At 40.8% G+C, this 24317-nt stretch overlaps 1 protein-coding gene across 4 annotated transcripts in view; it reads right to left on the bottom strand.

The window, feature by feature from the left end:
- Positions 1-24317, bottom strand: part of pdzd2.S (PDZ domain containing 2 S homeolog) — a 200281-nt gene that overhangs the window by 108880 nt on the left and 67084 nt on the right. Inside the window, exon 1 of one of the 4 annotated variants that reach the window (XM_041580603.1) lies at positions 22994-23587. The exons of the other annotated variants lie outside the window; for them this stretch is intronic. The gene's annotated coding sequence lies outside the window, so the exon portion shown is untranslated. Of the gene's footprint in view, positions 1-22993; positions 23588-24317 lie in introns of those variants that run through there. 4 annotated transcript variants of the gene reach the window in all.

Here is a 24317-nt window from a genome sequence, read left to right as displayed (position 1 = left end):
GCCAGTCTAAGAGAACAAGACGCCTATTTGATTATTACACTGTTCCCAAACCCCTTTATTCACTGTAAAGCAGATCTGTCCAACTGGCAGTGCCAGAGTCACAGGGACATAACTACAGAGGAGGCAGACACTGCAGCTGCAGGGGGCTCAGGAGGCATATGGGCCCCTATAAAGCCCTCCTTCATATAACATTTAAATAAATATTGCTAAAACAGGTCAGCCTTTAGACATTTTGGGGGCCTGAAATTTTTTTTACTGTGGGGCCCAGTATTATCTTGTTACATCACTGCAGAGAGAAGGGCAACTAAGCTGGTAAAGGGAAAATCTTAGCTATGAGGAAAGACTGGCCAATTGGGGATGTTCACGCTGGAGAAGAGGCGCTTAAGGGGTGATATGATAACTATGTATAAATATATAAGGGGATCATATAATATTCTCTCTAATGATTTATTTACCAGTAGGTCTTTCCAGCTGACACAATGTCACCCATTCCGATTAGAAGAAAAGAGGTTCCAGCTAAATATTGGGAAGGGGTTTGTTACAGTGAGAGCTGTGAAGATGTGGAATTGTCTCCCTGAATCAGTGGTACAGGCTGATACATTAGATAGGTATAAGAAGGGGTTGGATGGTGTTTAGCAAGTGAGGGAATACAGGGATATGGGAGATAGCTCATAGTACAAGTTGATCCAGGGACTGGTCCCATTGCATCTTGGAGTCGGGAAGGAATTTTTCCCCTTCTGAGGCAAATTGGAGAGGCTTCAGATGGGTTTTTTTTTTTGCCTTCCTCTGGATCAACTGGCAGTTAGGCAGGTTAAAAAAGTTAAAAGGACACGTGTCTTTTTTCAACCTAACTTACTATGACTATAAGTTGGATCTAGTATTCTAGTAACTTGAACATAAAAGGGATTTGCTGCCAATGAATGGGAAGCTCTTACACAAACCAAAATGCTGGAGTTGCAGGTATAGTCTTCTCTGTCAGCACCAAGTGCCCCGGGGGAACAATGTCACGTCCCATTCACTGAGTAGAAAACGAATTCCTCTCAACTTTACTCTAACGGAACTCGGACTCACGATACAACAAAGGGTAAGAGTGGGATGAATGCTTTTCATTGCCAAAACACTGGATACTGTCAGGGAGAAAATGTTGGATTAAAATTAGGCTGGCTCCTAAAACTCTTCTAGGCAATCATTCCCTGGATGGAATAAAGGTAACATTCTGTAAATGCAAAAGCCATGTCCTAAAACTTCAACACCAGCTGAAAACGTGTTGGTAACGGATGATTCTCTGCATGACTATGGCAGAAGGAACCACTTATTATATTGTGCTATAGAGAGAATTACCATAAATAAATTCAGAGTTGGTATTCTTCTGTACTAAGCACAACTCTGCACGCTCTCACTGACCAATTACCCAAGTACCTTCCATCTCTAATAGAATTGTGGAGTATACAAACTTGGTAAACACCACTGATATCATGTCTGTATGTTCCAGACATTGGTGCAATAAATGGGCCTTACTGGGGGCAGTCGAGCATGATATCAGTTGGCAATATTGATGCAATGGCATTTCTGTCTCCAGCATAGAAGGGAACCCCCACAAGGCTCATATGCAGCTAATGGGGCTCCTTAAATCGGAAGCAAAGTTCAGGCTAAAAAAATGTTGGATTGTAACTGTCGGATCCATTATCTGGAAACCCGTTATCCAGAAAGCTCCAAATTACGCAAAGACCGACTCCCATAGACTCCATTTTTATCCAAATAATCCATATTTTTAAAACAGATTTCTTTTGTCTCTGTAATTATAAAACAGTAGCTTGTACTTGATCCAAAATAAGATATAATTAATATTTATTGGGAACAAAACCAGCCTATTGGGTTTATTTAATGTTTACATGATTTTCTAGTAGACTTAAGGTATGAAGATCCAAATTACGGAAAGATCCATTATCCGGAAAACCCCAGGTCCCGAGCATTCTGGATAACCGGTCCAATACCTGTACTTGATCCGGACTAAGATATAATTAATTCATATTGGAAGCAAAACCAGCCTATTGGGTTTAATGTTTAAATGATCTTTTAGCAGACTTAAGGTATTTTGGTCCAAATTGTGGAAAGTCCCCTTATCCGGAAAACCCCAGGTCCTGAGCATTCTGCATAACAGGTCCCATACCTATATAACTATATTAAAACTCAACACAAAGCAATAGAAACAATCGTCATGGTTGGCCAGTGGCTTAACCTAACTGGATCCAAGTCCAGTAACTGTCAGTAAATGGTTTTCCACTGGGGATTATTGTCACACTACTACGACAGGTTGGCCCTTCAAATGAATATTTTAGGCTCTTGTTTTCCATTAAAGCATTCGCTTTCATAAATATTTACTCAATCCAGAGAAATGAATAAGCTCCCGTGCTAATAGGGATGTGCAAAAAGCCAAGAGTTACTGCGAGTACCAAAAAGCCAAATGTTATTGAAGCTCCTCAGACGAAAGGGTTGGCATGCGGCTGATTGGACCCAGGCTTTGCACATCTGGAAGAAATCTCATGAACAGCATTTAGAGAGAAATCCTATACTGTTATCCTTTCAGAGAATAACAGAACATTCTCCTGCCACGTCTATTGACTCAACTAGTGGAGCACCTGCAGCCTCGGAGAGGGAACGGCCAATGCAGCAGCTCCACACGGGGCAGTTTCAGCAGGTGGCACAGCAATCTAATAGGAAACATCATCTGTCTGTACATAACACTTACATGACATTAACATTCCCTTAAGTACAAGAGTATTACATTAGTATATGGTGAGAGTGAGGGCAATGTCCCATTCAGCCATGAGCCTTATACTCTCAAGGACTGGTGCCCCTCTATAAATTCTTATATTGGCATTGTGTCCTGTGCCAGCATCATGGCTACTGAACAATACCGGTGGGCATGGGATTCCATAAGGGTCTGGAGGAACCTGAGAAATTCAAGAGGGATGACAGAGACTTTGATTTAACCAAATGCTGAAAAGCTGGAGAGAAAGATACATTGACAGGGTTTAATGGGGTGGTTCACCTAAGGTTTAACGTTTAGTATGATGTAGAGAGGGATATTCTGAGACAATTTGCAATTGGTTTTCAATTTGTGGTTTTTGAGAGTTATTTAGCTTTCAATTCAGCACCTCTCCCGTTTGCAATTTCTACAATTTGGTTGCTAGGTTCCAAATTACCCTAGCAACCATGCATTGATTTGAATGATGGGATATGAATAGGAGAGGCCCTTACAGAAAGGATGCAATTGCTATTGAAAGCATTTATCCTTTCCTTTTCACTGGGTTTTGGCTTTTTTGAGACCATGGGGGATCATTTATCAACACTGGGCAAGTTTGCCCATGGGCTGTAACCCATGGCAACAGCCCATGGGCAAATTTGCCCAGTGTTGATAACTGAGCCCCAATGTCTCAGGAGTCCATTCTCCTCCAGGTCTATTAAAGGGGTTGTTCATCTCCCAAACATTTTTTGTTCAGTTCAGTTGTTTTCAGATTGTTCAGCAGAAATAAAGACTTTTTTTCAAATACTTTAGATTTTTTACCGTTTTTCCAAAATCTAAAGTTGAATGTTGGTGTCTCTGGTGTTTGAGTCTGGCAGCTCAGTAATTCTGGTGCAGACTCTAAACTGTTACAATTCTGCAACATTTAGTTGATCCATTTCTCAGCAGCATCTCTGGAGTATCAGCAACTATTGTATCAATTCTAACATCTGCCTGTAATGAAACCCAGGGATTCTGCTCAGCAGGGACAAAGATAAGAAATGTATCAACTAAATGTATCAATTTTAGGGCTGCAGCAAATCCAGCATTTGGTTCAGGATTCTGCCAGGATTCAGGCTTTTTAAGCAGGATTTGGATTCAGCCAAATCCTTCTGCCCAGCCAAACCGAATCCAAATCGGAAATTGCGTGAATTTTTGTCACAAAAATCAGTGGAAACCAAGAGAGCTTAAAAGCAGTAGTATTAGTCACTCCAGCCTTTATACATTACATTTTTGGCTAACTAACTATATTAGAAACATTTTTATTTTGCACAGCCTATTTATTTACCTAATTTTTATTTTAACACTGAACAATTCCTTTAAAATGTTTAAATTAAATTGCAGAATATCCCTAAAGCCTCAGTACATACCTCCCAACTGTCCCGTTTTTCACGGGACAGCCCCGATTTTGACAGCTCAAACTGCAGTCCCGGGTTAACGGGTTTGTTACTGAAAAGTCCCGACTTTATCTTGGATCTCCTGCACTGAACAGCCAGAAAAAGATACAAAGTTTCCTAACTTAATTAGCTTGTGGCAGAGAGGCCAGAATAGATATTTATTTAGATACTTTTTAACAATTTAAGATAAGCAGGTCTCTTGGGAAAACTTAGACTCACAGTTTAAAGGTCAATTCATCTTCATTGGCAAAACTGTAATAGCATAAAAACCACAGAAATGTGTTCAAACTTTCATAACTTGCCAATTTTTTATTTTTTTTTAATGGACGTGTAATTACGGGGTGTGGCTACAAAATGGGCTTGGTCAAATATTTTTGTCCCTCTTTCTATTTCCAAAATGTTGGGATCTATGTCTCAGTGACCAACTAGATTAAAATGATAGGGGTCATATGACTTATAAATACATACAAATGTGCGGGAATGCTCACTGCCTGCAATAAGCAATACCCATATGGATAAATGGAGGATAAATGTGCAAGCATTTAATAAAGGAAGGTGTATGTATAACGCAGGCTTACCGTTGTGCAGTAGAGACCATAACTAGTTCCAGTGGGGAGCACCCAGGCTAAAAAAGACAGTGATTCATTTTCACCCCAGCAGTTATCAATACGAGGCACCGGATTAGAGAATATCCACAAAACAGACGTTTTCCCATAATCTTCTCCGTCTAAAAGGCGGCCGTGTGATTTCCTCCTGCAGGATGTGCATTGAGCAGAACCGCTCTGTGCGAAACGATGAGACTTTCCAGAGGTCGCTGACAATCCGCACGTCACAGGCCAGATGTGTTTCAGGGGCAGTTCATGTTTCATTTTATTTTTAATAAACGGAAACAGTAACACTGAAACAGATGCTCACTATAAACACTTTATAAACCCACATTCTCGGTCACTTTGTGGAAAACATGTCTATTAGCTGCTAATGGGATCACCTAGAATAACTTCAATATGGATAATATCTCACCTGCTGCTTTTCCTAGAAACACATGGAAGTTATACGGCAAAATCACTCTGTTGTCTGTCACTGAATAGAATGGTAAATGCCTTACTCCTCAACCTCAAAACTGCTTCTACTATAGGCACCATCTCTCCCTACTATACCTGCTATCCCACAGTCACACTCCCTTCCCAGAGACTATTATCCACTGTTACTATAGACACCATCTCTCCCTACTATACCTGCTATCTCACAGTCACACTCCCTTCCCAGAGACTATTATCCACTGTTACTATAGGCACCATCTCTCCCTACTATACCTGCTATCCCACAGTCACACTCCCTTCCCAGAGACTATTATCCACTGTTACTATAGACACCATCTCTCCCTACTATACCTGCTATCCCACAGTCACACTCCCTTCCCAGAGACTATTATCCACTGTTACTATAGGCACCATCTCTCCCTACTATACCTGCTATCCCACAGTCACACTCCCTTCCCAGAGACTATTATCCACTGTTACTATAGACACCATCTCTCCCTACTATACCTGCTATCCCACAGTCACACTCCCTTCCCAGAGACTATTATCCACTGTTACTATAGACACCATCTCTCCCTACTATACCTGCTATCCCACAGCCACACTCCCTTCCCAGAGACTATTATCCACTGTTATTATAGACACCATCTCTCCCTACTATACCTGCTATCCCACAGTCACACTCCCTTCCCAGAGACTATTATCCACTGTTACTATAGACACCATCTCTCCCTACTATACCTGCTATCCCACAGTCACACTCCCTTCCCAGAGACTATTATCCACTGTTACTATAGGCACCATCTCTCCCTACTATACCTGCTATCCCACAGTCACACTCCCTTCCCAGAGACTAGTATCCACTGTTACTATAGACACCATCTCTCCCTACTATACCTGCTATCCCACAGTCACACTCCCTTCCCAGAGACTATTATCCCACTGTTACTATAGGCACCATCTCTCCCTACTATATCTGCTATCCCATAGTCACACTCCCTTCCCAGAGACTATTATCCACTGTTACTATAGACACCATCTCTCCCTACTATACCTGCTATCCCACAGTCACACTCCCTTCCCAGAGACTATTATCCCACTGTTACTATAGGCACCATCTCTCCCTACTATACCTGCTATCCCACAGTCACACTCCCTTCCCAGAGACTATTATCCACTGTTACTATAGGCACCATCTCTCCCTACTATACCTGCTATCCCATAGTCACACTCCCTTCCCAGAGACTATTATCCACTGTTACTATAGACACCATCTCTCCCTACTATACCTGCTATCCCACAGTCACACTCCCTTCCCAGAGACTATTATCCACTGTTACTATAGACACCATCTCTCCCTACTATACCTGCTATCCCACAGTCACACTCCCTTCCCAGAGACTATTATCCACTGTTACTATAGACACCATCTCTCCCTACTATACCTGCTATCCCACAGTCACACTCCCTTCCCAGAGACTATTATCCACTGTTACTATAGGCATCATCTCTCCCTACTATACCTGCTATCCCACATTCACACTCCCTTCCCAGAGACTATTATCCACTGTTACTATAGACACCATCTCTCCCTACTATACCTGCTATCCCACAGTCACACTCCCTTCCCAGAGACTATTATCCCACTGTTACTATAGACACCATCTCTCCCTACTATACCTGCTATCCCACAGTCACACTCCCTTCCCAGAGACTATTATCCCACTGTTACTATAGGCACCATCTCTCCCTACTATACCTGCTATCCCACAGTCACACTCCCTTCACAGAAACTATTATCCACTGTTACTATAGGCACCATCTCTCCCTACTATACCTGCTATCCCACAGTCACACTCCCTTCCCAGAGACTATTATCCACTGCTACTATAGGCACCATCTCTCCCTACTATACCTGCTATCCCACAGTCACACTCCCTTCCCAGAGACTATTATCCACTGCTACTATAGGCACCATCTCTCCCTACTATACCTGCTATCCCACAGTCACACTCCCTTCCCAGAGACTATTATCCACTGTTACTATAGGCACCATCTCTCCCTACTATACCTGCTATCCCACAGTCACACTCCCTTCCCAGAGACTATTATCCCACTGTTACTATAGACACCATCTCTCCCTACTATACCTGCTATCCCACAGTCACACTCCCTTCCCAGAGACTATTATCCACTGTTACTATAGGCACCATCTCTCCCTACTATACCTGCTATCCCACAGCCACACTCCCTTCCCAGAGACTATTATCCACTGTTACTATAGACACCATCTCTCCCTACTATACCTGCTATCCCACAGTCACACTCCCTTCCCAGAGACTATTATCCCACTGTTACTATAGACACCATCTCTCCCTACTATACCTGCTATCCCACAGTCACATTCTTATAAAATCGGCTATTACCCCTTTATCTTGCAAGCCTCAGGTCCCGATGTTCTAATTTTTCAGATTTCACTTTCTTTCCACAAACTCTGTTCATTTCTTATTGCCTACATTAACCACATCCTTAAGAACATTACAGAGAATTGACTTTTCACACAATCATGATGAAGAGAAGTTTGGTTTCCCATTTAATACACAATCTCTTACTACGGGATAGAGCTCTGCTGGGGTGGTGGGGGGGTTACACTGTGGTTTTGTCCTCTGCCAGACAATAAATCTTCATCCTTTTCCTTCTTTAGTTTGTTCTAAGAATTCCCATAACAGGGTGGCAACATAAACAGGATGTTTTATGTGACCGTGAAAGAGAATCTGCTCGAGGAGGGCACATTTTTCCAAAGTAACACAACTCAGTCTGTACATACGGGAGCTGTGAACTCTGCAACATGGCAATGATCTTTAAATGCGGCCGTGTGGTTTCACCAGTAGCTTGTGAAATACTATAGCCCTCCGCCAGTGTGTTCCAGCAATCGTCTGCCAGCCGCGTGAAATATGTACAGGCACCCCACCCTGCAATTACTGGTCTCTGCCAGAAGTTCAAAATGAAAAACGGGGAAATGTAATGATTTTGACCAATATAAACACATAATTCGACTTCGCAAAAAAAAAAGTTTTAGTTCTCCTTTAAAAGGCCCCATAAGCACTTACCTATAATGTCAGCTCAGTTATAACCATTTATCATTATTTCTAGAAACCAGCATATTTTTACCCAGTCTTTGTAATGATATATTACAGGTATGGGACCTGTTATCCAGAATGCTCGGGATTTAGATTGGATCAAGTACAAGGTACTGCTTTATTATTACAGAGAAAAACTAATATTTTAAAGTTTGTATTATTTAATTATAATGGAGTCTGTGTCCGATGGCCTTTCCGTAATTCGGAGCTTTCTGGATAATGGGTTTCCAGATAGCAGATCCCATACCTGTATATGATATTTCAATGAACATGTACCAATCTGGCAGGAGAGGGGGCCTAAACACAAATACAGAACTGGATATAAATATTTTAGGGATTAGGTAGTGTGGAAAGTGCAAAAAAAGGTGCACTGGATTTTTTTTTAGCACAATGAAAAAAAAATCCCAGCTTCTTTCTTGGGGTTTATTTACAGTCAAGGTGACTATGTGTTTCCTTGTCAGACGCTGCATGCACAATTGTACGTATATAGCCGTATGCACATTTTGTTCTGCTCCTTCAGATGCCCGAATAACAGTACAGGGACTGCACGGCTGAGTTTATTGTGATTTACTTGTGTATTGGGTTTGTCTTGCTTAATGCTTGGCCCTATTTAACCCTCCCCAGCCTGTACACAGCCCCTCCCATGCCCCCAGCTAAAAAGATTAACACTCTATTTGCAGAACATATGGCAAGTACTAAATAAACACAAACCACACTAATGACTAATAATTGCACACACTAATACACAAAGTTTTCTAACTCTGGACTCAAAAAAGAACAGAAATTGATGCTCAGGAAGATTAAAGGTCCACTAAACCTTCTATATTATTTCCCCTTGTCTGTCTGAACCAATGGCAACGCAAACGTTGCAACATTTATTCAATTATCCCAGAGGATTGTAGCTTGTCAGTGGGCCAGATACAATGTGTGTTAAGTGCTATAGAACGTTAGCACTATATAAATAAAGGATAATATTATGAAAATATTAGAAGGATGATGACACTTTCTAAATTTAAAATATGCAATAGTATGTATTTATATAGTAACCTGGTATTTGAAGCTCAATAGCATAATTAAAGCTCTATGGACCCTGATTCACCCTTTTGCCCAACAGCAGCTTGATGTTGTAGCTATTGGGGCCCTCCTGGAGAGCCCAATGGAAAGGTAGTCCTTGGCGCTTTCACAACCACCACCCACCCAGTAGTTTGCCCCTCCTAAACTTTTTGCCTCCCCCATCCCATCTTACTTTCTTTAAAAAATAAATAAGGACCCCAAAAAACTGAAGGTGTCATATTAGCTTGTGGGCAGCTATGCAGACACATATGGATGTGTCAAGGGCAGATATGAACAGGCAAATAGCCAGAAAATGTTTTCTGTGTATGGGGAGACAAAAAAAAAGGCATTTTTTACACAAATATATTTATAGTATCCCAGAAAATTCTATATTCTATACCCCAGATCAAATGGTAGGATAAATGCAGTGGCCATTCTGTATAGAATGTCTTTTCAAAATACATGGCATGAATAATTTAGTGCCAGCATCATGTATACTGCCCCAGAACAAAAAAACAGACAAAACAGACACAGGACCTATTTCATTTAGAACACCTGGTGGGATAAATCCAGTGCCAGTTTCATGTATAATACCCCCAGAATACATGTTAGGATAAATCCAGTGTCAATTCCATGTATAATTCCCCCAGAACACATGGCACGTAGCGCAGCAATTTTTTGACCACACCCCTTTCTGTGGCCTCACCCCCTAATTACCATGTTTGTTTTACAAAATTTGGCAGGTTATGAAAATTTGAAAATATTTCTCCTTATCTAAACTGTGTTTTTGTGTCTCAAAATTGTTACAAAGTATCTTATTTGCACCTGTTAGCTGTTCTGGGCTCTCTGCTAAAAGCCAATTAAGTGAGAAACTTTGTTTCTTTTTCTGGCTGTTCAGTGCAGAGAAAAGAGGGACTTTCCAGTACAAATGAGGGACTGCGGGTTGAACTGTCAAAAGAGGGACTGTCCCTCCGAAAAAGGGACAGTTGGGAGATATGCATGTATAATACACCCAGAATAAATCCAGAGCCTAATCTATGTATAATGCCCCCAAAACACATGGCAGGATAACTGCATGTTGGTTTGGGGAATATCAGCCTATGAGGGTCAGATTTATCTTTCTTGACTTTGTAGGACCAACTGTTCTGTTGCCTGTCTACTAAGGAGAAAGACATAAATCCATACTGGAAGGATAAATACAGTGATACGTCCATGTATAATGCCCCCACAACACATGGCAGGATAAATCCAGTGCTATTCCATGTATAATACACTGCAGGATAAATCCAGAGTCAGTTCCATATATAATGCCCCCAAGAATAAACGGCAGGATAAATCCAGTGCCAATTCCATTTGTAATGCCCCCAGAACACATAGAAGGATAACTGCATGTTGGTTTAGGGAATATTAGCCTATGAGGTTCAGATTTATCTTTCTTGACTTTGTAGGACCAACTGCTCTGTTGCCTGTTTACTGAGGAGAAAGGCATCTAGAACATTGTGAGGTTCACACTTACTGATTGACCTGGTTGAGGTTAAAGAACTAAACAAGCAGGGAAAAGACATTTCAGATTCCTGTTATGAATTAACAAAAGAAAAGCTGCTGGGCATAATAAATGTTTAATTGTTTTCAAGCTTTGAAAACCCATCCCTTTATTCTCTTGGAAAAAGATGAAAGTTGAGAAGTTAGATTCCTTCACAAAAAAAGTCATCTCTAAAGATCGCTTTTTGGAATCGTATGGGTGTTATGTTCTTTATCAGGTCTTTCTGTCAAAGGACCAGGGGTAAACATGAAACATTTCTACTTGCCCGTTGCTTCATATAAAAGCTTTGAGGCACCAGGTTCTAAGGAGTTTCCAGCATTGTCTGAATATTATTACGACTATCTGATGCCTCCTGCCAAGGAAGCCATCCAACATATCTCACTTTTTGGCAAAATAAACTGGCATTTCCTGAATGTTACTCATTAAAGAGAGATCGGACTGGATTGTGAGATTTCATTTCCCTCTAAAAAAAAAACACAACATAAAGAAAAAACATAATCTTTAGCAGAGGTCTTGCCCTAGTTTTTTATGAGGAACCACTGAGAACCAGACTCATCATCATCACAAAGACATAAGTAGGAGGGGGGTGAGATTTACCCATAATGCAGCGCTGTACAGTCAGTACATATATCCTTCGACTCAGATTTGTCAGTTTATGGTACATCTGACTCCAACTTCTCTGTTTTCAAAGGAACAGCAACACCAAAAAATTAAAGTGTATCAAAGTAATTAAAAGATAATGTACTGTTGCTATAGTTTATATCAACAAGCTGCTGTGTAACAATGGAGGCAGCCATTGAGGGCGGAAAAAACGAAGACAAGGCACAGGTTACACAGCAGATAAATAGATAAAACACCATTGTATTGGACAGGGCTTGTTATGTGCTTCGTATCCTGTGCCTTTTCTCATTTTTTTTCAGCTTGAATGGCTGCCCCCATGGCTACACATCAGTTCTCCAACCCCTTGGGTGTTGTTCCTGGTGACCACAATGCAGGTACTTGTTTTTTAATTCCTAGTTAGGAGGCAAGTTTTAGTTGCATAAAAACCAGGGGTCCTGCCAAACAGAACCTCCTGTATGACCATGAAGATTTTAATTCATCCAGGTCATGGTATATCTAGGAAGCCGTTTTTCCTTGAAGATGCTCCAGAAAGTCTACCTAATGCCTCCTTTCTATGTTTTAGGGGAATCAGTTAAGGGAATTGCCCATCTGATTTGGTGTAATTTGACTATCCATGTATAGCTACATCCCATAGGATTGGATAACCATCAGTGGGCAAACCAATCAGAATGCAGCACATGCAGGGCCATGCTTTTATCTGTCCACTTTTATAAACATGAAGTACAGTCATCAAATACCTTCTTGCTCTGACAAATGCCTCAGTCTAGGCGTACACACAGGTCTTCATTATTTTAGTCTTATGGATTTTACTAACTGCACCATTCCAGCTACAAACATTTCTTAAGGCAAATATTTCCATTGACCTTGTCAAAAACATGAAGGTATCAGTCAATAGAGAATGCCAACAGCAAACTGCTCATTGGAGGGGGTGAAATTTCCAGGATCATAAGTGATCGTTTGTCATATCCAAAGGCAACATCAAGCCAAATAATTTATAGACACATGAATCTCAATACCTAGAAGAGCTGTGATTATTAGAAGTGTGTGTCTCCTGTGCAACTCTTAATAAGGTGGGGATAATATACATACCAATGACTGATTATGGTAGGGATGGAAGGTTAGACAAATAACATACCAACAGAAACACCAGGCATCTAAAGTCTCCTGTCATTCGTCAAACTGACTGTAAATTTGAAAGTTCCTGCAATTTGGGCTTCTGAGAAGCAAAGCCAATTCCACACTGGTGGGTTATGAAAATTAGATAGATTAGATGACAGGCCCTTGCTCTGTAACCAATGAAGATAACATTCAGCATCTAGAATCCTACGCTACATTAGGGTCACTTCATCCCTTAGGGGAGCACCTTGGCTCTATGGAAATTCTAATTTCTTAATAGATTCCTTAGCAAATTACTCTGACTTTTAGAATTTCAAAATGAGTCAAGCTTTTCTTTCCATTGCTGAGAAAGCTCAGCAATGCTTCAATTAAATGACATTTTTTTTAAAAATATTGTTTTAAATATATTTACATTTTTCAATGTCATTTTGAAACCTTAAAATATGAAATTATTTTTAAAATGTATCAGGTGTCCCATCTCCTATACTACCACTTGAAAAAAAGGTAGTATAAAAGTTGTAAAGGTGTAAATGGAAGTGAAAATAATCAAAATCCTAAAGAAAAATTTCATTTAAACAACAGGTCTTTTTAAATTTCTTGAATTTATAACAACTTAAAATGTCTTGATTCACACCCAGTAGATATAAAACCAGTTCTGCGGTTCAGAAAATTAATATTGTTACATAAATTCTAGCTTTGCTGGATCTACGATAATGGTAAAAGCATTTGCCCCGTCTGTTTCGATGATCAAACCATTCATTAAATATCTCTTAAATCTGGTTACTGAAGGACCCACGCTTTTACTGAACATGTTCAAGAGAGATATTTAGATGTCTCTTTGTCAGCAGTGGAATAATAGTAAAAGTCGTCAGTAGAGAGTAAAAGAGATTTTAAATAATAATGAATTTAAAATATAACACTCCATTTTTTACACTTTAGTATCCTAATTTTTCATTTCCTGATTTAAATGTTTTTCTTCTCACCAACTTAAGCCATCAATTCTTGACTTGCTTGACAGGATGGCACTCATCCCACCTAAAAACTGAATAAAATTTAGAATTTCACATAAATAACTATAGTACACTCTGTGGAAGGCTTCATTTACCCTACTACAGGATCAGTCTGGACATTATATGAACTACAGCAAAAAGCTCCCCAAGCCAACCTACAATCTACAAGTACCTAAAACAAAAGGATTTTCTTCAGCCTTATGTTTGACAAAGAAACACCACCACAGTTGAAACATTGGCCAGACACAGTCTTCTCTAAAAAGGCCTGATCTTCATTTATAAACTCCTCATCAACCTGGACCCTGATCAATTGCCCCACCATAGATATATGTCTAAATGGGGTGCTGTAAGGACACCGAACATCATACTCTACATGGTAGGAATGCTAAAAATATGGTAATGTGCACTAGACGAAAGAGCACATCTACACAATAGTGACACCTTGGTATATCACACCAAAGAAACTCCATGTCTGCTTCCCTAACCACTATCCATCTTGCTGGAGAGACGGACAATTGAGAGTTATGGAAAACATTTCATGGCCATGCCCTATAACCAGGGCCGTCATCACAAATCACAGGGCCCTGTACAACAAAATTTTCTGGGCCCACTGGTCCCCGGCCACCACAGCTCAGCCCCCAAGCCCCACCCCAGATCCTGCCCACTCCACACCACAGTAAAAAGCCACACAGTGCTAAAAACTATAAACACATACACAAGTTATAAAACGCCATTGGTGGTCAGGGCCCCCTTATAAGTAAAAAAAAAAAAAAAATCAGCCAAGGTCTCCCATAAAAGTTTTGTATTTGGTGATCAGCCCCCCTACCTAGAAGTAAAAAAAAAAAAACATTGGCACCACGGCCCCCAATAAAAGTTTTTTTTAAAAAAACATTATTGGCCAGGGTCTCCCATAAAAGTTTTTAAAAAATGATTGGTGGCCAGGGCCCAAATATAAACAACTGTACCCCCCCTGTAATACCGCCCTTCTGGGAGAACATAGAGGAGCTACAATCTCAATTTGTATGTCAGCCACTACCAAAATATTCACTTTTCTACTGGGCAAACCATTCCCTGAGATGCATAAAGATTCTCAAGCTTTAGCGAATTAAGTTTTAACAGCAGACTGGCTCTCACTAAATTCTAAATGGAACTCAATAACCCCCCAACACTAGCAGAAGTGGCCAAGAGAGTCAACAGTAATAAGTAGTTTGACTCCAGAATAGCTCACTCAAAATAAGACACTCCAGTTCCTAGGAATATGGGTCATGTGGGAACTCAAGGGCTTGAGATTACACATTATGTCTATAAATACTTATGCTTGCTACCACCAAAAGCCTTGTCTCACAACCCCTTGGTCCCATCATGTGTCTTTCGGATATACATTTAATTGATGCAGATGTATTTACTTCTTTAATAAAATTGAAGCAACAAAAAACTTATAGCACAATTAGCAGCAAAGCCTTATCTCATTTAAATTATTGATAGTAGAGAGCGGCATTATAGTTAATCACTTATGATTAAACTTTAAAATGTAGAAACAAACCCAGAAATGAGAAGGTGAGTAATTTGATTGGTTGCGATCAAACTCCTTCATAGAGAGAGAGTATATAACCCAGGCAGGCTTGGCAGGACTATGTCAATGAATAATATCTGGAAGGCGCCCACCTCCAATCCAACAATCTGATTGTTATGTAGCACGTTCTTAGAATGTCTGGTTCACGTGAAAGCCTTGCAGAACTCTGCCTGGTAGGAACAATGAACATCCTCTCAACCGGACAGCTGACCCCTGGGAAGGAAAACAGTGGGACACATCACCATTTCCTTTTTTTCTGCCTGGCACAAGTAGCACTAACCCAGAGAACAGACAATGTGTTTTTTTCTGAATCACTTTTCATTGCTATCATTACATCCATTTGTATTTTTAAATTAGGCTAATCCTTCAGGTGATGTAGGCTATGGATATCAAGCTAGCAGCCTTATAACAGTTTAACAGCAGAGAATCTTGGGGCAATAATCTACCTGCATTCTCCACCACTGCTGAAGGAAAAGTACGTGTACCTGCTTGGCCAGCAAAGATGTTGGAGTAGCCATTGTGGCTCTATGTCTCAGGACCGCCTTAAATATGCAATATTTAAGCCTTGGATTCAAGTGAGCGAGAATTTCTAAATATATAGTTACCATTCGATTTACTTCCTACTCTCCAGTGGTTCTGATTTAGGCCATATTGTCCCTAATCATGGACCCAAAAATTGTTGGTGTTGCTTGGGGATCAGAGGGCATGTCTGAGTGTAGCTGGATGCGGCAGTGGCAGAACTTGGCCTAAAATATTGACTGATCAATATGTTACTCCAATAATTATTTCCACAGTCAATAAATAGTTCTGAAAATTACTGTGAAATTACGGCTTTAAATCCGTGGTCTCAAACCAGTGGCTTGCAATTAAATTCTACTGTGAAATTACGGCTTTAAATCAGTGGTCTCCAACTGTTGCTCCCAGTGGCCTCAAAGCAGGTGGTTATTTTAGAATTTCAGTCTTGGAGACAAGTTTTTGTTGCATAAAAAACAGGTTTACAGCCAAACAGAGCTTCCTATAGGCTGCCAGTCCACTCAGAGGCTACCAAATAGCCAATCACAGCCCTTATTTGGCACCCAGGAACTTTCTTCATGCTTGGGACCCCTGCTTTAATTAAAAGTCTTCCTGTAGCTCTTAAATAGTAAATTTCTAATTGCCAGAATGACCACAAGAGAAATTTAGAATTTTCCGAATGATTAACCAACTCAACATGATGACCGTGTCAAATTATACATGAAGTTTACCATCTATACATCATACTAAAAATTGTAATTCTCGAGTGCTTTGATTTTTCTCAGTTAGCTCAGTAAGAGAGCTATAAACCATATACTTGACTTCAGATAAAGCTGTAAGAAATCTATATACTATACTTAATGATCAATCACAGTTACTGTTATTAATTCCAGAGAAAAACCAAATAGTCCAAGAGAGTCTTGGGGACAATGGACACACACACATATACACACACACACACACATATATACATATGCATATACATATATATATATCTGGACGAGCTTCATAGGATAAATCTAAAAAAGTGTAATGGGCAACACATGCTGGACACCTACATATTAAACAATACTTTTTGACTGATTTGCCAGAATTCATCCCCACCAGGAGGTACAGCTTCCAAATTCCTCAGTATAGGGAGGCAAGGACCAAGGAGGGCCCCTTGTAGAGTTCTGGAAGAGTTTACAGAGAATTGCATAACAGAGCTGCACAGAGGCACAGTGTGTTCTTGTCTCGAGTTTAGTGATGGTACCGAGAAAATATTTTCATTAACCAAATGTATTTGTCAATCTAAGGATGAAGGCAGCCGAGGAGAAGAACTGACTTCTGCTATATAGTTTCAAGAGTCGGTACCAGGGAAGAGAAAGGGGTAATGCTGATTTTAATAGCAATTTAAAAAAAATTTACACATAACTTTAAAACCATTGGAAAATTGCTAAGGAGGAGCAAAACACACAGGCATTTAGTACCCATCAATAATTCAGGCAAATGCTACTCAAACATTACGATACGATTTTACAATGGTATTCAGGGGGTTAAACTGAGAAAGGGCACATGGTCAGCTTTGGGTTGGTTTTGAACTACATTAAAGGGTGGCAGGAAAACTTCTTCATATAAACCCATATGCCACTGCTCTAATGAATGACGGTTGGCCTGTAATGTATGTGTTCAATGGAGTGAAATGAAGTCGAGTACTGGGTGGAGCTGAGCAGCGTACTGGGTGGAGATAATCATAGTAGTGACTAATCTGTTACAGAATGGTGGAGCAGAGTCTTTCAAAGTACCGGTCATAGAAGGAAATTGATAGAATAATTCTGCAAAGAAAAGGAAAATGTGAAATTCCCCCCAAGCTGAAGTGAGAGACTGATCTCATTACAGGAAACACTAAATTGAGGTTTTGTTACTCAAGGAAGTGGCACCAGTTGGTGAATAGAAGACTTACACGCAGTAGCACTCTCCCACTGGGGATACTGGTTATTCTAATACCTCATCAAAATATATTCTATTCTTGTTTGTTATTGTTCTACAACCAAAGGCCACATGGCTCTCTATATGCCCCCCCCCAAGAGCTGCACAGGTTTCCTTATAAGAAATCATTACAGTTCTACCATCGGGCAGGCAGTGGGACAAGCCTAGTAGGTATGGGACAACCAGGATTTTTTCCAGTACCCTGGGTTTAAAAGAGGTACTGAAGCAGTTTATTGCCAATAGGTTATACAAAATAGTGCAAGTTATAAGACTAGAATGCTTTACCATACCTGAGTAAACAGCTCTAGAAGCTCACTCTGTTTGGTTAGGATAGCAGCTGCCATATTAGCTTGGTGTGACATCACTTTCTGCCTGAGTCTCTCCCTGTTCACTTATAGCTCTGGGCTCAGATTACAGCAGGGAGAGGATAGGAGGGGGAAGAGGAGAGGGAGAGAGGAGCAAACTGAGCATGCTCAAGCCCAAGCCCTGGAGGTTTATGCTGAAAACAGGAAGTCTGATACAGAAGCCCATGAGTACACAATAGAAGGAAAGAAATGCTGTGTTTCTTTTTAGGGATGCACGGAATACAGGATTCGGTTTGGGATTCGGCCAAGATTCGGCCTTTTTCAGCAGGATTCGGATTTGGGCCGAATCCTTCTGCCTGGCCGAACCAAATCTCAATCAATACAAACAATAAATAATACAGACCATTTTCATGGGATCACAAGCTTCTGTTTTCTAATAAGTGATTTTTCAAGCACCTAATATAATATTGTCACAATTAATTATTTTAAGATGGGTCAATTCTACTCTGCTGCCCTACATATTCCTGGGACTATAGTTACATACAGCTGTCACCCTGCTACAAGATAATTGGGGTTTTGACCAAAATTTTTCAAAACACTTGGGCATGAGCCCAAAAAGCATGAAAACCACAGCTAAAAAGTGCCTAAAAAACTGAAAAATCAACCACTAGGGAGGTCTTTATGGAGTACTGGGGGTTTGAATGGAAAATACTGTAGGTGCAGTGGAAGAGATTAGCAGTGGTGATGGGAGAACATTTGAATTGCTCGATTTTTTTGTGAAACCGTTTGAATTGCTCTATTGCAAATTTTTCGGCGAATCGAAACGGGAGAAATTCGCCCATCGCTAATTAGCAGCATTCTGTTAGTAGTACTTATATTTTATTTATAAGGTTCCAGAATTACACATTACAGCAGCACTCCGGCACTGAGCTGGGGGTTTGGGGGACCAATGTTTTGAATAAATATGGTCAGGAGCATGGGGGGGGTCTATTGTGCCTGCTGACAATGTGTTTGTTTGTATGGGAAGAATGGAAAGGGGCTGGATGAAGATCTGTCAGGGAGGGAAATTATAAACTCATGAAAAATAAAGTTCTCACAACAACCCCCCCCCCCCTTTAGCAGCAACTAACGAAGCCCCTTTGATCTACGGGAAATGCAGATTAAATGCAAATCCCATGGCTTCGGCGGTATCCTAAATACATTCAGGGTCTGCTAATTGTGCCGGGTTGGATGCAGACAACACACTTTGTTTGTAATGAATGCCAATTAATGCTTGATTTGTAACGATGCATAAAGACAGATCTTCATCAGTCTGTATCCAGAGCCCATAAAGGAGAAGTAACCCCTAAAAATGAATATGGCTAAAAATACCATATTTTATATACTGAATTTATTGCACGAGGCTGAAGTTTCAGCTTGTCAATAGCAGCAATGATCCAGGACTTCAAACTTGTCACAGGGGGTCACCATCTTGGAAAGTGTCTGGGACACTCACATGCTCAGTGGGCTCTGATTGGCTGTTGAGAAGCTAAGCTTAGGGCTCGTCACTAATTATCCAGCAGAAAATGAGCTTCCCCTGTAATATAAGCTGATGCTACAGGTTTGCTGATTATTAAATTCTGATGCTAATTGCACTGGTTTCTGTGCTGCCATGTAGTAATTATCTGTATTAATTACTAATCAGCCTTATATTGTGACATTTCTATTCTATGTGTACTGTATATTGTGAGTGGCTCCCTAAGCTCAGTAAGTGACAGCAGCACAGAGCATGTGCAGTGAATCAGCAGAAAAGAAGATGGGGAGCTACTGGGGCATCTTTGGAGACACAGATCTTTACTGCTAAAGGGCTGAGGTTGCCTTGGGCTGGTACAGAAGCACAAAACATCATGTACAACATTTCTGCCAAAGTTCGTTAGGCTTTGCTTCTCCTTTAATAAATAATCTGACTACAGCTAAAATGTGCACAGACATGCTGCAGTCATGATTCCCAGATGCAGCAACCCGACGCTGACATGGTTTTGGCTCTGGGAGAACTTATAGTTTTTATGGCTACAAAAGCAACTGGGGTCGAGCTAAAATGAATGCACATGTTGCATATACTGACACCATTCATTAAAGGTACATCAGGTGTTGCTGCAACTTGCACCTCATTCTCACCTGTGCACAAGCACCGGCGACTGCAACGTTCCAAACAGGCCACAATTATGGTGAAATTCTGGGGAAAATGTTGCATTGTGGGTACGCTGGAAAACGCATGTAAACTTGCGTACTAATCCCCGTACGTTGTAAGTAAATGCCCCATTGGCTGTGTTGAGCCATAAACCATTAAATCCTGCTCCATGTCTGTCTGCTGTACTATGAAGTTGGTTATGTCAGTCAGATGTTTTTTTCAGATCAGTTGTTTTCAGATTGTTCACCCGAAATAAAGAATTTTTTCAGTCACTTTCTATTTTCAAACATTGAAGTTTAAAGTTTTGTTTTCCACTTTGTTATGTCTTTCTGGTTCAGCTAAGGGGGGCACTGACTCTTTTTTTGCTGCACTCCCCTGCGTTCCGATTTCTTCTGTTCAGCCGCAGGGGAGCGCAGGAGTAACTCAATTATTGTCAAGGGGACTGTACTCAGACAGACGCATGTAAGCACACACAACGCAAGTGTGTAAATTGATCAATTTATTTGATTAATTTCTTTTGTCCCTGCTGAGCAGAATCTCTGAGTTTCATTACAGGCAGCTGTTAGACTTGATACAATAGTTGCTAATACTCCAGAGATGCTGCTGAGAAATGGAGCAAATTGTAACAGAATCTGCACCTGGGTCACTGAGCTGCCAGACTCAAACAAAAAATACACTAATATTAAACTTCAATTTTGGAAAAACATTAGACAATTTAACAATGGAAAGCAAATGAAAAAAGTCTTTATTTCTAGTGAACAATCTGAAAACAACTGAACTGAAAACAGTTGTGGAAGGTGAATAACCCCTTAAAGGAAGATAGTTGGCCTCTAAAAACTTTATCAGTCAACTTATGAACATAATGATTGCAGCAGTAATAGCACAGCACAAGACCCATGAGCCAAGGGCAATGGTACTCACGGTGGTTCATATAATTTTAGGTAATGAAAAAATCCTCTCCAGACCCGCCCTCCCTCTGGCATACCCACTCACAGCTCCTGCTAATTCTATACCGCAGGCCAACCGGGTCCACATCCTCCAGGGTCCCAGCCGTCTTCAACTCCTTCGCAAAGACAACCCAGACATCACTCCAGTTAAAAAAGCAGTACTTTATTGGAACAGGCTGCTAAACAGCAACGCCTGACGCGTTTCAGGTACGGCACCCTTAATCATGGGCTGTGTGCCATACCCGAAACGTGTCAGGCCTTGTTGTTTAGCAGCAAGTACATCTCATTTTAGGACCAAAGAGATTTTCAGCTCCACAGGCAGATAATACAGTATAATTAGATTGACATAGAAAGAAACAGGGGTCAAATATAAACACTTTGTCAAGCTGGGACCTGTTATCCAGAATGCTCAGGACCTGAGGTTTTCCAGACAACAAAGCTTTACGTAATTTGGATCTTCATACCTTACGTCTACTAGAAAATAGGGATGCACCGAATCCACTATTTTGGATTCGGCCGAACCCCTGAATCCTTCGCAAAATATTCAGCTGAATACTGAACCGAATCCGAATTTGCATATGTTTTGTGACAAAAAGTCACGTGATTTCCCTCCCGCCCCTAATTTGCATATGCAATTGAGGATTCTGATTTGGTTCGGCCTGGCAGAAAGATTCAGCCGAATTCGAATCCTGCTGAAAAAGGCGGAATCCTGGCTGAATCCCAAACCGAGTCCTAGATTAGGTGCATGCCTGCTAGAAAATCATATAAACATTAAATAAACCCAATAGGCTGGTTTTGCTTCCAATAAAGATGAATTATATCTTAGTTGGGATCAAGTACAAGCTACTGTTTTATTTTTACAGAGAAAATATAAATACTTTTTTAAAATTTCGATTATTTGGATAAAATTAAGTCTATGAAGTCAGAGCTTTTTCGATAAAAGGGTTTCCGGATAATGAATCCCATACATGTACTATCCATCCAGTTGCTTACTTGTATGCCTTAGTGTTTACTACTCATTATGCAGTGATAAATACCGATCTCTTCAAGATTACTACTGACCCTAAAAGCTTGAATTCTAAAAGCTTGCAATCTAATATCCAGAACTCAGGCAGAGTGCCAGGGATGGACGAAGGATGTTAATAATGGTAAAACAGTGACATGACTCTTTTTATAACTCTATTAACGGTTCAGTAAAATGTAGATGAATCACTGTGCAGACTTTTATTTTTCACTTTAAAGGTCAAGTAAAGGGGGGGAAATGATTGTCTGATTTAATATGACATGGGCAACAGTGGCGCCTCCCTGGGCTGAGCTTTATTTTCCCTTTACATTTACAAAAGCGCTGCTCCCGTATTCAGACCAGGAAATCTTTAGCCAGCAAAACACAAAATACTCATATATATATATATTTATTCATTTACACATTTCCCAGCACTGCAATAAAATGATAAGAAGCATCAAGTCGATATCATTTGTCTCTTATCTGCTCAATGGTCTATTAAAGAGCACAGTAGCAACGTATGAAATATCCCTGTAATGTAATTTAAGGAGGCGGAGGGGAATCGTCTCACTATGGAGAATAAGAGATCAGAATGGGATGAAGTCATTACCTCCCCCACTTACCCCCTGCACTTGGAACACTTAGCCCCCCATTACTTTCCGCAGGGGTTGCTCAAGTGGTCACTAGTACAAATTGCATTAGAAATAGGACTACAACTCCCAGAATCCAATGGGGGGGGATTGTAAGAATTGTAGTGCAGTTATACCCCTCCCCCATTTCTAACACCCCCCAACAACATAAAGTCATACCTCTGGCTTTTAAATCCCTTCCATCGTTTCTCCTTTTCTCCGCTCCCTTTTTATATACAGTATATTTTTTTGTTTGCGAGATCTCGTTCTTCGTCGGCAGGTTAATCCATGTTTAGATGCTTTAGAGTCCAGTAATGAGCTTAATCACCTGCTGCCTATGCCCGGAGCCCAAGATCTGACACACTCTACGGATGAAGATGACGAAGAGGAGGAGGTGTGTTTACCTTGCATTAGCCTGGGCTTCTGGAAAATCTCTGAGCACCAGTTTCCAAAGTGCTGAGCTAAATATCTGGAGCGAAGCTTAGCTGGCCGGCTGCCTGTATTTACCAGGGATTAGGGAAACAGCAGTGCGTTTCTGGATAGGACCAGGATTCCTTTTCCTCCCAGATCCGTTATATTACATGCTCACTGCATTTATATTTTCAGCCGAAACAGGGAGTTAGTAAATGCTTTCTGCAGCCCCCTATAAACTGCTGAACGGCCCATCAAGGGTTTAGCCTCACATGAACTCTCCCATTAGCACGGCCTATAGACTCTATGGGTGTCCAGGGACAGTAACTCCCCTCCAGTTCCTTATCCAGGGGGATTGCACATTCCCTGCTCTGCTGAGTTAAGAATCAGATGTGACAGCACAGCCCAAGTATTTCCTCTTCACCTTCCTCACACACAGCTCCTCCTCTTCTTCAGGGAACTTCAATCAACAAGAAGCATGGGCGTACTGTATGGGGAGCCAGATATCCAGCTGTGCATTACCAGGGAAGTTTGATACGACCCAGTAAATGTTGTTCTAATGCACCCTCCAGTGACTCCCGGACCTGAATACAGTCAATGGGAAATGGCTGCAGCAGGCACTTCTGTAACACTGAATTTAAATAGGTCTGTACTGTCTGCTCCAAGAATAACCAAATCCATTGAAATATTAATTCCGCCAGTATGTTACCCCTGCTGAATTTTCCAATCTTTGACCTTAAAGGGCATGTAAAGGCAAAAAAAATCCCATTTTTACTTTCTTTAATGAAAAAGAAACCTATCTCCAATATACTTTGATTAAAAAATATGTACAGTTTTTATAAGAAACCTGACTGTATGCAGTGAAATTCTCCCTTCATTTACTGCTGTGGATAGGAATTGTCAGACGGTCCCTAACTGCTGAGCAGGGAAACAATCATACTTATGAACAGCAGGGGGAGCCCCCCCTTACTTCCCAGGCATGCAGAACTCAAGCAGCTTTGTTTGTTTCCCTGTAGAGCAGTCGGCGACTGTGTAGAGATTTGTATTGGATTTTATTTTTGCCTTTACATCCCCTTTATCGTTTCCAACTCCA

This window comes from Xenopus laevis, chromosome 1S (assembly GCF_017654675.1).
Source record: "Xenopus laevis strain J_2021 chromosome 1S, Xenopus_laevis_v10.1, whole genome shotgun sequence".
In the NCBI taxonomy this organism is placed as follows: domain Eukaryota; kingdom Metazoa; phylum Chordata; class Amphibia; order Anura; family Pipidae; genus Xenopus; species Xenopus laevis.
Note: the sequence above shows the minus strand (reverse complement) of the source record. Positions and strands in the feature narration are given on the sequence as shown.